The sequence below is a fragment of the Leptidea sinapis genome, chromosome 6 (assembly GCF_905404315.1).
Source record: "Leptidea sinapis chromosome 6, ilLepSina1.1, whole genome shotgun sequence".
Classification (NCBI taxonomy): Eukaryota; Metazoa; Arthropoda; class Insecta; order Lepidoptera; family Pieridae; genus Leptidea; species Leptidea sinapis.
In genome coordinates, this window is record NC_066270.1 from 7,257,362 (window position 1) to 7,271,919 (window position 14,558).

At 36.7% G+C, this 14,558-nt stretch overlaps 1 long non-coding RNA gene across 1 annotated transcript; it reads left to right on the forward strand.

The window, feature by feature from the left end:
* The first annotated feature begins 11,803 nt into the window (after positions 1-11,803).
* LOC126965164 (uncharacterized) lies at positions 11,804-13,347 on the forward strand. The gene is made up of 3 exons (XR_007729486.1): positions 11,804-11,967; positions 12,332-12,447; positions 13,112-13,347. It is a non-coding gene; the product is annotated as an uncharacterized LOC126965164 (long non-coding RNA).
* Positions 13,348-14,558: the final 1,211 nt, after the last annotated feature.

Consider the following 14,558-nt stretch of genomic DNA (forward strand, 5'->3'; position numbering starts at 1 on the left):
TTTAGTAATTAATTGTGTACGCGAGACGACGCAGATTAAAGCAAGCGAAATACGATGGCTGGTCGGGTCAACTTGAATCACTTTGGTCGAATTGACTGGTATGGCAGTAGCGTACATGACACGCTGCTTTCGCTTGCACAAATATAGTCACAGCAGTGTACCTACTACCTACTATGCTTTCACGCGTCGTGAATAATGTTGCATCTGACTTCTTTAATTATGTTATAAAACATAAATTGCAACAAACTGGTACATATATCTTTATTATAATGTAAGAATATTGTTTTCATGACGAGTGTTGGACTTAGGTACACAACTAAAATATATAATTTAATAAGTACAAATTCTCTTTAAAATACCATATAGGTGTTAGCATATTTAATAATACTAATCATTTATATTATTTTTTGTAAATCACAAACCCAATGGCAAACAGCCGTCAGCGACTCTCGACTTTGAGTCTCTTTATCTCTACTTATTACAACAGGATTAGTAATACTAATTGGTAACGTCGTTCTATTACGAAAATAAATTTGTTACTAATTTAATAATAGATTATCAACATAATTTTTTTTTGGTTCTGTTCGTCCATCTGGACAGGCAAAGCGAAGCATAGAGAATAGGGTGGAGCGCACTTGTATGGGTATTTTTTTTTGTGGAATATTGAAGTGGCGGGTATCGCAAAAGGTGCTCTGACACTTACTTACACTTTTGTATATTATCATTTATACGAAATATTATTAGAAGTACTGCCGCATGGCATGCAAAGTTTTCAATATTTGCGAAAAAATAGGTATACCTTCTTGACATTTTAAATGGCTTAGAATAAAATATTTTTCGTAAAAAATGCCTTTAGTCACTTATGAACAAGTACCACTAATGAAATAATACAAAAAAGATACACTATGTGGCCTATGGCGTCATATTTTTGATCCACCAATCGCGCATTGTTTTACCATATAAGGTAACATTGGCTGAGCGTTTCGTCGGGAGTCCAGGGGTCAGAGGCGAGAGGGGGGTTTCGGGAGTTGTTTGCGTCGCATCGATGACTGTGCAATTAGTCATCTTGCTAGATTTGACAAGGGATAACGTGCAAAATAGTACAATGAGTTTAAGAAGTAATTATTCGTCGCATATCTTCGGTGTTGGTTGTGAATTACCAAAAAATGTGCTGCCAACCTACAGTGATGTAATGAAATATTTATTATCGAATAATGAACTGATGTGGAAGTAAACACGAGTATAATATATTTATAATATAATCACAATATGAAACAAATACGGAATCGAAACATAATTCTTTCAGACAGATGTCAACACAAAAACATTTGACAATTATATCGTTCGTTTACCAAGAAGGTGCGTAGGCTAAAGGCTTTCTTAACATCCCGTCTCGTTTTTGGCTAGGCTAATCCTATAAGAGTGCTCAGCTTTTTTATCCGGGGCATGAATAGCGGCTTGGTTAGGAAGTCGGCGATCTACTTTAAGGACCTTAAGGCTTCCTATAGTCACACACTCGCGTACCAAGAAATGTCGTATCCGAATGTGATTCGTCCTCTGAGGCCTTTCATAAGGTGGGTCATGGGCTAAAAATATCGCAGACTCATTGTCTAGATGAAGTTCTGCATAGACATCCCCAATCACCATAAACTTAAGAACTCTCTTGAGCCATATGATCTCTCTGGCCGTTTTGCTGGCTGCCACTTTCTCCGCCTCTGTGGAGGAAATCGCAACTGAAGTTTGCCGCATGCTTTGCCAGGTGATTGCTCCTTTTGAAAATATACAGACCATTCCAGAAGTAGATTTCCCTGTGGTAAGATCTCCTCCATGGTCTGCATCACTATAGCTTTTAATGCATCTATTTGTTGCAGTGGAATATTGGTATGTTATACCATAATCAATGGTCCCTTTATGTAGCGAAAGATCCTCTTCACTCCCACCACATCTTCGGGATTAGGATTGTCTAATTTTCTTGAGACAACACTAACAGCGTAAGCTATGTCTGGTCTAATGCCAAAAGCTAAATAAGAAAGTGCCCCAACTGCTTCTCTATAAGGGAATGGAGCTGCTTCTTTCTCATTCTTTTGTAAAGTGGCGTCTTTGACTATCGGTGTCACAGCAGTTCTGCATGTCCATGCAAACCTCTCTAGGAGACGCTTCGCATAACTCTTTTGATCAATTTTAATTGATCCATCATGTTTTCTTTCAATTTCTATCCCCAAAAAGTATGAGGCAGATTTTGTCGTTATTTAAATCGCTTGTTTTATTATTTAAATTGATATAAAATACTTTCTGCCTCTTTCTGGTTCACTGAGGCGATCAACCCATCGTGTATGTACAACGCCAGGATCAGTTTCTTATCCTTGCTATCCTTTTTCTTACGAAGAGGCATGGATCACTCTCACACTGTTTAAATCCTATCTTTAGGATGTATTCGGTAATGCAATGGTTCCAACACCGAGGAGCCTGCTTCATACCATATAGACTTCTTTTGAGTTTGCATTCCTTACCTGATTTATCATTATAGCCTTCAGGAGACTTCATGTAAATCTCTTCATTTAATTTTCCATATAGAAACGCGGTCGAATTGTGACAAATCTAGATTTTCTTGCGCAGCGACACTCAAAACTGCTCTTATTGTACTCGTCTTTGCTACAGGACTAAATGTCTCATAATAATCCAGTCCTTTCTTCTGTGAGTAACCTTTTATTACCAAACGTGCTTTATATTTATCAACCATACCATTAGGATTGGTCTTGATCTTATAAACCCACTTACAAGGGATCGCTTTCCTATCTTTGGGTAGGTCTACCATATCCCACGTTTGATTTTCATTAAAAGAGTTGATTTCGCTTTCCATTGCTTTACGCCATTTGTCAGCTTCAGCACTTTCAATCGCTTGCTGGTATGTGGTCGGTTCTATTATAGGTCGATCTGATTTGGACTATGCATGACAAATATTACACACAAAATCTCTGTATCGATTTGGAGGTCTAAGATTGCCACGATTGCGTATTAGGTTCAGTGTCGATAACTGGTTTACTTCTGCAGGCTTTCAACATCTCATTACTAGGCAATACAGATCACCGTGCTTCTTTCTCTTTCCAATTAACCTCTTCACACCGTTTATTATTTTTTATAAATAAATTTATTAACGTGTATATAAATGAATTCTTTTCGCATGGATGGATTTATTTCGGTTGAGAGGCAATGTTGTAGATCTACGGTTGATAGGAACGAATTCTCTACTGATTCCTTTTGCGTTCGCATAACCAGCCATTTTTCCACGAGCTTTAACACCAACTCCGTTTCGAAAAAATTATTACAGGCCACTTGTGATATTGTTGCGACTGAAAACATCTGGAAAAGAGCCTCTGTACTAATAGTGCAGCATAAAACAATAGTGTCAAAAAGAAGATCCTGTCATGACAAACATCGCGCCCTTCTGAAATCCTACAAAAAGAGTAAAGACAACGAAAATTATAAAAAAAAGTGTGTGTGTCAGCTCCGACGCACGACTGCAGTTTACTCCTCAAGAACGATCTTCTTTGAACAGGTACTAAACAAAATCAAGTCCAATGGAGTCGGTTACAGCAGAAGCTAATAAAAGCGTATTAATTAAAAAAGATCGACATCATATGTAAGGGTAAATAAACGCATTAATGAAAGTTCTTAAAGAATATATATATTTTTATTTTACTAAATTTTTTACGACGATTCGGCGAAATATTATATATCAAATATTTTACATTTAAGTAGATCTTACATGATGACATCATTAGGAAGATTGATTCACTTATGTTATTTTATTATTATTATCTTTACTATTATTATCATTTTCAATATTAAATAGATCTATATTGTCATCATTATTAATCACCGTGACAAGAGGTTTATGGTAACTAAAATACGACACGTGAAGGTTGGTAGATCGTGAAAACACCGCATCAATGGTTGTACCATATCTCGTCGTCCCCATTGTTCTATCAGAAACAATATCTAAATCAAATTCAAATTTTAAAAACTGTATAAATCTCAATCCGTAATTTTTGTTAAAATCAATGTTAAAATCACCGCTAAGCAACAGTGGAAGTAAATGATACTGTTTTCTCAACAGTTTTGATCCACTCTCAGTATAAGCTAACAATGTCTCGTGAATAAAATCTATTATATCGATAACTTTTTGATTGACAGAAATATAAACTGTTACAATAACAATGTGTTTACCGTTAGGTAAAGTACATCTATCTCGTCTCGTCTCGTCTATTTCTTAAGAAAGTATCATTGCCACTAAGCACATGGTGTGAATCGTTAACATGTTGATAAATGCTGACCCCGCACCCACGATTAATACCTGGTCGTCTATACTGTGACATACATTTGAAATTTTCAATTGAAACCGAAACCTCGTTGCAAAGCCAAGGTTCTGATAATATTAAAATATGTGCTTTCTGTACAATGTTACCACAGAGATCACGTGCATGTGCCCGGAGACTTTGGCAAATAAGCGAAAAGATAATCATACCTCCTTCATTTATTTTATTGAGAATAATACGATCAATTGTAGTAAGGTGAACAGTAGAAAGTCTTGCAAACTTGGCGTAAGAGAAGCATCGTTTCGTTGCATTGTCTAACAGGATAAAAACGTTGACGGTTATTTGTAGAAACAATATGAAGGCCTTCTTGAGACGTTACTCTGGATAAGGCTACGTAGACCGAAGGTTGTTAGTGTGTTTTGTTGTATTTGTAAACAATTTCATCAAATGTTCCGCCTTGCGACTTATGAATTGTCAACGCGCATGCCGGTTTGAGTGGGAAATGAATTCTTTTCGCATAGATGAATTTATTTCGGTTGAGAGGCAATGTTGCAGATCTACGGTTGATAGGAACGAATTCTCTACTGAATCCTTTTGCGTTCGCATAACCAGCCACTTTTCCACGAGCTTAAACACCAACTCCGTTTCGAAAAAGAAGCCAAACGCGCAGTACTTCATTTTGAGCACCTAATTCAACATATGACAATTTACCTACCGCCCCGTTGGCTAAACCATCAGTGACATTGTTGTTATCATGTAAGGCTTATCTACAGCGAAATTAATTTCATAGGATAAACCTCCTGTATCGATACTAGCTTATGAGTACTGAGCTTATGAAGCTTATCTGTAGCAATCCTATCTTTTTCGCGATCACCATCACATGTTAATATTTTATCATTAGCAATAGAATTTGATGTTTCACCAGATGAGCTTAAAATTCTTAAATTGTAACTATCAACTAAATGGTTGTCATTGAATAAACGAATTCCACTAGGACGTTCATCCGCTTCTACATCTGAACAGAACGTCGATTCAATCATTTGCAATTGCTGTTCATCCAATTAATCTCCATTAACAATCTTTGTCAACAGTGATGAAAATTCAGCATTTTCTGGTCGCATGACTTCATTCAATTCATAAAAAGCAATTCCTCTCCATAACTGCTGACCATCGATTCACTGGATTTTTTTGTTTCCAAATTGGAGTAGCTCTAACAGGTAGCAATTGCCTCAAATCGCCAATGAGAATTATGAGTAATCCACCAAAAGTAGAATTAAAATTGCCTGTTATTTCTTTTAGTCTTATATCAATTCGTTGTAACATTTCTGCCCCGATCATGCTGATTTCATCAATAAATATCATCTTGACTTACTTGATGAAATATCTACATATACCCTTGATCTCGGTCGATAATGGTGATTGTAAACTCGAAAGCGTGATTTTGAAAGCAGTGTGAACAGTCGTGCCTCCTATAGAAACTGCGGCCTTCCCTGTAGATGCACATGCAAGATAAGCGTTACAGTAACCATCCGTATCAGTAAATCGATTACAAATTTCCATGATAAGTTTAATGAAGAAGGTTTTCCCGCATCCAGCAGGACCAGTCAAAAATAATTGTAATGGAAATGGATTTTCGAAATTCAATAACCATATAATATGCTGTGCCAACTGAAATTGCTTCGCGTTTGATTTTCTCATTAACTCGAGAAATTCTGGAGTCTCCATCAAGTTATCTTTTTTTTTCCATATTGCTCTGAGCTTATTCATCGTCGCTGCTATTACGTCATCGTTGATTCTTGAATTAGGATCTTGAAGAAGGTGTTGATAAGGATCAGGAACTTCCTCTACATTAACCAGATTTCGATGATCCTGTGACTCGTTGAGCTCAATTTCTTGCCAACATTATCGTGCGGAAATGTTCATAGTTTTAGCAAAATATAGATTAGATTCGAATTCATTTCGTCGCTCCATTTTAACTGCTTCATTTTCATCAAAAATACGTAGAAATTTCATGTCTAAAAGAATATCAAGTTCTTCAATCCTAAAAGGAAGATGTAGAGTAACCATTTCCCCTCTTATAGTCTGTTATTTCTTTTCCCATATCATAATTTCGATACCTTATAACTTTGGGAATTTTCCGTAGCTTAACATTTCCGTTAGCAGTGACATTATACCGAGAAACAAACTGGGCTAGAGTGACGTGATCAAGTTCAACGGGTCTCTTTTCATACTTGTCAAACCAATAATTCTCCTTCCATATGCGTATATCATCATCATCAAGTTGTTCTAGTTCTTTTAGAGTTTTTCTAATTCGTTGTGGCCAATAAGTCGGTATGTAATCAACAGATACCGACGTCTTGCACATCGGTTCCCGTAATAAAAACCAAGCAGCTTCTTGACTTGACATTTCAACACTATTAAGTACGCTGTCGTTTCTTGGTTGCAGCTATAACGTCAAAGTCTGGATTATCATGCATAATTTCAACGAGTTTGTGTTGCAAATTGCTGATTCCTCTGTTTGTCTTATTGACATAATCAACTGGGCGTATGACGTTACCACGTTAAGAATAAAAGGATTAAAACAATTACGCTATTTTTCCGAAGGTTGCCGTTTTATAAACATCCGCGGTCGAGTTTAATATCAAAATCCTATTAATATTATAAATGTGAAAGTTTGTATGTCTGGATGTATTTTTGTACTTCTTTAACGCAAAAACTACTGAATGGGTTTTGATGAAACTTTACAATAATATAGCTTGCACACCAGAATAACACAAAGGCTATTATTTATATAACTATCGCGTGAATTATACTATATATGGCAAAACAACGTTTGCCGGGTCAGCTAGTACTTATATAAAGGTGTCTCAACCAGATATGTTAACCCAATGGTTAACATATCTGGTTCAGATATGTTAAAAGATCTGTCATCAAACAATTTTGATAATTGAAACAGGTATATTAATTATTTGCCCGGTTATAGCGAAATGACCGTTAAAATGCCGCAATATCCGTATCTGCATAAAAGGAAGCCGTGGTGAAATAAATCTTTCAGCAATGATGTCTAATTCTAGTAAGTCCGCTGGTCTCTCTGGATATTTCAAGCCGTTAAAGGTTGCCAAAGACGGGATTTTGCCTTTTTCAACACCGACGTTGCAAGTCTTACACATCTTGACTTCACTAACGTTAGTAAAGCTCTAAAAAACAAAAAAATATCGTATGATAAATATAACTTCATAGTTAATAGTGTCAGGTACCTAATTATTAAAATCTGTGATCAGCGCCATCTATCGAAAACCGTTATGTTGTCGTATGGTACGGATGGTTACTGTAACGCTTATCTTGCATGTGCATCTACAGGGAAGGCCGCAGTTTCTATAGGAGGCACGACTGTTCACACTGCTTTCAAAATCACGCTTTCGAGTTTACAATCACCATTATCGACCGAGATCAAGGGTATATGTAGATATTTCATCAAGTAAGTCAAGATGATATTTATTGATGAAATCAGCATGATCGGGGCAGAAATGTTACAACGAATTGATATAAGACTAAAAGAAATAACAGGCAATTTTAATTCTACTTTTGGTGGATTACTCATAATTCTCATTGGCGATTTGAGGCAATTGCTACCTGTTAGAGCTACTCCAATTTGGAAACAAAAAAATCCAGTGAATCGATGGTCAGCAGTTATGGAGAGGAATTGCTTTTTATGAATTGAATGAAGTCATGCGACCAGAAAATGCTGAATTTTCATCACTGTTGACAAAGATTGTTAATGGAGATTAATTGGATGAACAGCAATTGCAAATGATTGAATCGAGGTTCTGTTCAGATGTAGAAGCGGATGAACGTCCTAGTGGAATTCGTTTATTCAATGACAACCATTTAGTTGATAGTTACAATTTAAGAATTTTAAGCTCATCTGGTGATATATATATATATTACAGTTACAGTAACCATCCGTACCATACGACAACATAACGGTTTTCGATAGATGGCGCTGATCACAGATTTTAATAATTAGGTACCTGACACTATTAACTATGAAGTTATATTTATCATACGATATTTTTTTGTTTTTTAGAGCTTTACTAACGTTAGTGAAGTCAAGATGTGTAAGACTTGCAACGTCGGTGTTGAAAAAGGCAAAATCCCGTCTTTGGCAACCTTTAACGGCTTGAAATATCCAGAGAGACCAGCGGACTTACTAGAATTAGACATCATTGCTGAAAGATTTATTTCACCATATATATATATATATATATTGGGCTGAACTGATGGCGAAAGTCATCTTTCAAAGTGTGTTTGAAGTTGTCACTGTGTACGTCACTGTCGGTGACGTGATTGAAGTTAGTTATTATTGTCCATCAGTAGAGCGCTCATTGAGAAGTCGCAGTCGTCTTCAAGCTAGCGCCCTCGCCTGTCGTGTGCACTGATAGATTTAAATAACATGGTGGATACCAACACCGTGACGCCCGATTTTAAATCCAAATAAATCTCCGAGAGCAGCGGTGGGATCGCCTTCGCAAACATCCGACTTGTTTTCTGCGACGTCTGCTACACGATACCTGGGATATTTGACGCCCGGGAACGCATTTACAACCATGCTGAAGTTGCGTGATTTTGAAGCGTGTGATTTCACGTGAGGCCTTGAGCAGTATTTTCATGATACAGCGATGCTTATGTCGTGGTGGACAGTGGACAGTCTGTGCAATGGGAGTGTGTGTTGGAGACGTAGTGTAATGGATCCTGGATAACTGTGTGTCACTGCCCAGTGGTGCCACTAACTGGCACCTGCATTTTTAGCTTTACCAAGCGTTACGTGCAACAGTTACGGAAAATTGTGGTGCGTTGCCGTGAGCTGATATTTTCATGCACGGTTTTACTCACGTTTTATCGGTGTGGGTACCAATTAGTTTCGGACCATTCGGAGGTCTTTCATCAGAGTAAGTGTAGTGGGTTCGCGATAACGTCCCGTCTTATAATGCGGATTTATGCTAGCTAACTACAATAAAGGAAGTTTGATCAATGATCTTACGGTCAGGGTAAGTTCGTACTCAGATGGTAAGTATGCCGTAGTTGACGGATGCTCTTCCAAGTGACGGAAATACGTAATTGATACTTTCATAGAATTCTGCTATTTAACAGCTGCTAAGGACTTAACTACGCGATCCGCTAGCTAAGCGTTGCAATATTTCGTTTACATATTCGGTACACACAAGCACATTATCTCTGACCAAGGAACTCCTTTCACGGGTCAAGAGTTCCAAGGTGTTTGTACGCAGTGGTCCATTGAATTCCGTGAAATAGCAAGTGGAGCCTGTCGGGGTACCGGACCTGCCCGTCTGAACGGATAATGCCGGTTTTAACTTATAATCTGTTCTAGTTGAGGTTAAACTTGCCTTATATTGCAAAATGTCTGGAAGTACTGGTAAGAGACCGATCCAGTTGCAAATTGGCTGTAATAGGAGTCCACCTAGATAAAACTCTTCGCGATAATCAGTATATCCAACACGAGCTTACAGTGATCCTACTCACAAGCAACTTCGTAAAGATTTGTATCTAAAATTATACGTCGCCTCTATCGGTCACCTGGAGAACTCATTTTGGTAGTATGAGTCATAACGTATAAGACCTATCGAAATCTTATTGCAAGCGAATAATGTTCTGCAGCGGTTTTTATAGAAAATTGGTACCATGAGTAACTTATTATGCCAGATGCTCTCGAGAAATACTGTTTCAAAATAATATCGGGCAGAAGTTATTTAGCTTGGAATATGTTAACGGTGGAATCAAATGAAGACGAAAAGCGTCAGCAAGGAAGGTTCCAAGGTTTACCTGTTATCGACTGCAGTAAGTGAACGCACGATTCGATTGCTAGCTCATGCTAGAGCTAGAGGATTTAATAGAAATGAGACGAGAAGCAGAACATAGGATGGACGAGCTAGTAAAAAGAGATAAAGTACGATACGATGCCGATAAGGCTTTAATTCATCCGTTGCGGAAGGCAACTTAGTTTTAGTACAAAGTTATCCTCGCATCAATAATAAATATGGTTTTCTTTATTGATAATTTTGTAGCATTGGAGATTGAAAGCTTCTACACTTTGTCATATTAGGATTGAAAGCTTCTACGCTTTGTCATATTAGGATTGAAAGGCTTTGTCCAAGTTTACTTCTTAGAGCTCCACGCTTTTGGTGGGGTATAGGATTGAAAGCCTGTCGCTTTGTCCAAGTTTACTTCTAAGAGCGCTACACCTATGGTGGGGTGAAGGATTGAAAGCCTGTCGCTTTGTCCAAGTTTACTTCTAAGAGCGCTACACCTATGGTGGGGTGTAGGATTGAAAGCCTGTCGCTTTGTCCAAGTTTACTTCTAAGAGCGCTACACCTATGGTGGAGTGAAGGATTGAAAGCCTGTCGTTTTGTCCACGTTTACTTCTAAGAGCGCCACGCTTGTGGTGGTGTGGATTAGAATTTTTAGTATAATCCCGGAGATGGGTTATATTGAAAGCTTTGACGCTTTTCTAGATTCCGTTAAACAGATGATGCTGAAAGCTGCAACGCTTTGCAGCGTGTTTTAAGTGCTGCCTCTGAGGAATGCTGAAAGCCCCAACGCTTTGCTATACGCCAGAGCTGTGACGTGCTGAAAGCTTTTACGCTTTGCTTTGTGGGAGGTTGAAAGCTGTTTGTAAACGCTTTACTTGTGTGCTATGCGCTGTGGCGTCTAGGTTGGACTTGACGTCGATAAATCAACGCGAGAGTGCGTTGGATTGCAGAATGGCCGTGTCGGAGAATTAGAATATAAAAGTAATATGGCCTGTTAATTATATTCTACTCTGTGTATTGGGCTGAACTGATAGCGAACGTCATCTTTCAAAGTGTGTTTGAAGTTGTCACTGTGTACGTCACTGTCGGTGACGTGATTGAAGTTAGTTATTATTGTCCATCAGTAGAGCGCTCATTGAGAAGTCACAGACGTCTTCAAGCTAGCGCCCGCGCCGGTTGTGCGCAGTGATCGACTTAAATAACATGGTGGATACCAACACCGTGACGCCCGATTTTAAATCCAAATAAATCTCCGAGATATATATATTTAAAATATACTTTGGTGTGCAGGACCATAATTATACATATAAGTACTCCTTTGTAATTAAATATGTCATCTCTATGGGTCTCTCGAATCTAATGGGTACCAGGTTGTGGTTATACTGCTCCATCTTTCGTTACTGTTACCATTTATATCTGGCCTGCCCGATAGAGTTTGCTGTTTTTGCAATTCTTATTACATCTTAGAGATAGATCAGAATAGAGTAACTACTCTTCATTCTTTGTTATTTTGTCTTTTAGCCCAATACTTAGTGTCTTTCTATAATTAAATGCAGTGTTCAGGAAAACGATAGTGTTCTGATCTGATTATAATTGATAACCATAATCATGAATGTGTCGATAAATTAAAACAACTCTTCAAGTTTACCATTTTGACCAATGACGTCCTATACATATGGACATATCATTCGCAGTCTGATAACGGAACGGCAAAAGTTTGCATAAAGACAATGTAAGCACACCTTTCTCCTTAGTCATGTGCTATAAAAAGTGCTTAAATAAATAATTAACGACTTAACAAAAGATGGTGTGAAATGTCATCGGTAAGGTTATTATATAAGATTGAAATGCAAAAAGCGGACGAATATTTTTTCATTAAATATGATACAATATGTATTATTGACAAGTCACACTTGTCAGAATGGAAAGATGAAAGGACACAGTCAGAAATGAAAACAATAGAGTCGCTCTTTATAACCGACTTCAAAAAAGGAGGAGGTTCTCTATTCATCGTTATGTTATTTATGTTTGTTACCTCAGAACTTTCGAGTGGGTATTATGATAATTCTCTTTTAACCGACTTCAAAAAAGGAGGAGGTTCTCAGCTAGTCGCTATGTTGTTTTTATGATTGTTACCTCAGAACTTTCGTGAACCGATTTTGATAATTCTTTTTTTTTATTTGAAAGCTGGTGCTTCCCGTGTGGCGTCAATTTGGTCCAGATCTGACAATGGTAACAACTCAATATCGCGCCAGCCGATTTTGTTACTTCTATTTTTATTGGAAAGGATATACTAACGTCACGTAAGTTTGGTGATAGTTTGGTTAGGTTCTGCTTATGGGATCCATAACAAAGTAACGGAAATCTTCAATTCTTAGGAGCAAATAAACGATTCTAGGCCGAATCTTTTTTATGCTATCCGGATATTTGAAACACCTACCATAAAGTCATTATGGTCAAGTAATTGTCGTAGTCGAATATGATGATGATCAATGGAACTCCTTAACGACTTACAGTAACGATGCGATCTGTCGATCAGAATTCCTAACTGTCTGTAATAAATTTGCAATGCACTTACGTTCATTGCTGGATTGCAAATTTAGACAAATTATTAGTAAGTGTAGTTCAGATTCACTAAAAATCTAAAAATTAAATGAAAAATAACAAAAAAACAACCGACTTCAAAAACACTATTCCAAAACAATAGATATAATATGCACTAAAAAGTATAAAAATTAATTACGTATTTTTATACAATCTAATTCTAGTAAAGATTATTGTTATTTTTGGTAATTTTATTTTTAGATTAGGCCTAGTGAACTATGATTAGCAATATTGTATTTTGTGTAATGTGTTTTGTGTACATGAACAATTAGTGCTTTTTACACGTTATCACGGAAGTATCGTTACCTAGTGATAATTGATACTTATTTACATCGCAATTATGTAAAAGCTAATATTTTTCAGCTTTCCCGTACACGAGATAATGAAAGAGAATTGGCGCCAGTTCGTAGAAAGAGACGTGAAGAAATTTACAAACCATATAAGGATATTTGTAATATTTCACCACTAAAGGAATTAAGTTTTTTGGATTAACACACATTTAAAATTTGACAAAAGCAACATATACCATACAACATATACATATACCAAAAAGATACCCTGGAAAAGATATCCAAGTCTAAAAGACAAATTTTATTTAATTCAAGGAACTTAACATTTAAATAAAAATATTATTTTTGAGTATTAGTTTCACTCATTAAAGGTTACACTTTAACTCATAAAAACACAAGCCAATAAATAAACATACAAACTTTCTCCTTTAAAATATGAGTGTGATTTTTTATTGAAAACGTAAAAACTTCCGGCGGAACAGATCTTGATCAAAAATAGGGACAGACTGACGAACGTAAAACTTATAGCAACCCTCTTTTTCGTCTGGGTTTAAAAAAATACCTACATACTACTCCACTGATGTCACTGTCCAAATAGTGTTTACATTGCTGGCTATTGACCAAAAAAATTTTAAAAAACTGGAGTAAACGCAGAAATGTATAGACATAGCAGTCCAAGGTTATTATGATGTCATTTGTGGCATTTGCCATATTTTGGCTTTGATTTTGTATGAGGTGCATTGACTTTAACCTTTAAAAGTTTTTAATTTTTTTTTTGAACAGAACCTGTGTCGAGTTTACCAAAGAGGATGAGAATACGACATAATAAGTGTTTCTATCTTACACTAAAGCATGGTGATTTTGTTTCACGTTGTGCGTGCACAAGAAATGGAGATTTTGTGTGAAGAATTTGTCTTATAGTGTGCCATTATTATTAAAGTTAATTAAAACTTTGTCATTTTCCTCAGATCATTTAAACGTCTAGATAGACTATGATATGTAACTGTGAAAACGTCGAAAAGAATATACTTTAGAACTAACCTCTATTTTGAGCAATTCACGCACACGAACACAAAGTGTCATACAAATCGCGAGTGTAAGACGTACCTCTTCACGTACACTAAACTAATATTCTTGGCCTGTTTTAGACACTCTCTAGATGTACATATTATCTAAGTCATTTAGCTTGTACTTAATACTTCCAATAGAAATGTGGGCTTTGGGATCTTGTTAGTATCATCAAAGTTCGGTGTACAACCAATGTCGGTTAGTCACTGATATTGACAAAGATACGCAATAAACCTGCAGGACTGTTAGAGGTCTCCGACTCTAACCAATCACTAAATGTAATATATTAGTATGTACACTAGATAAAACTACATTGATACACTATACTAATGCTTAAATCTTGCAAGAAAATGTGGTTGGCGGTGATCACTTAACATCAAATGACCCGTACAATGGTTTACCATACTCTTCTTAATTTTTTTTTAACCAAAAATAAAAATTCTGCGAAAAAC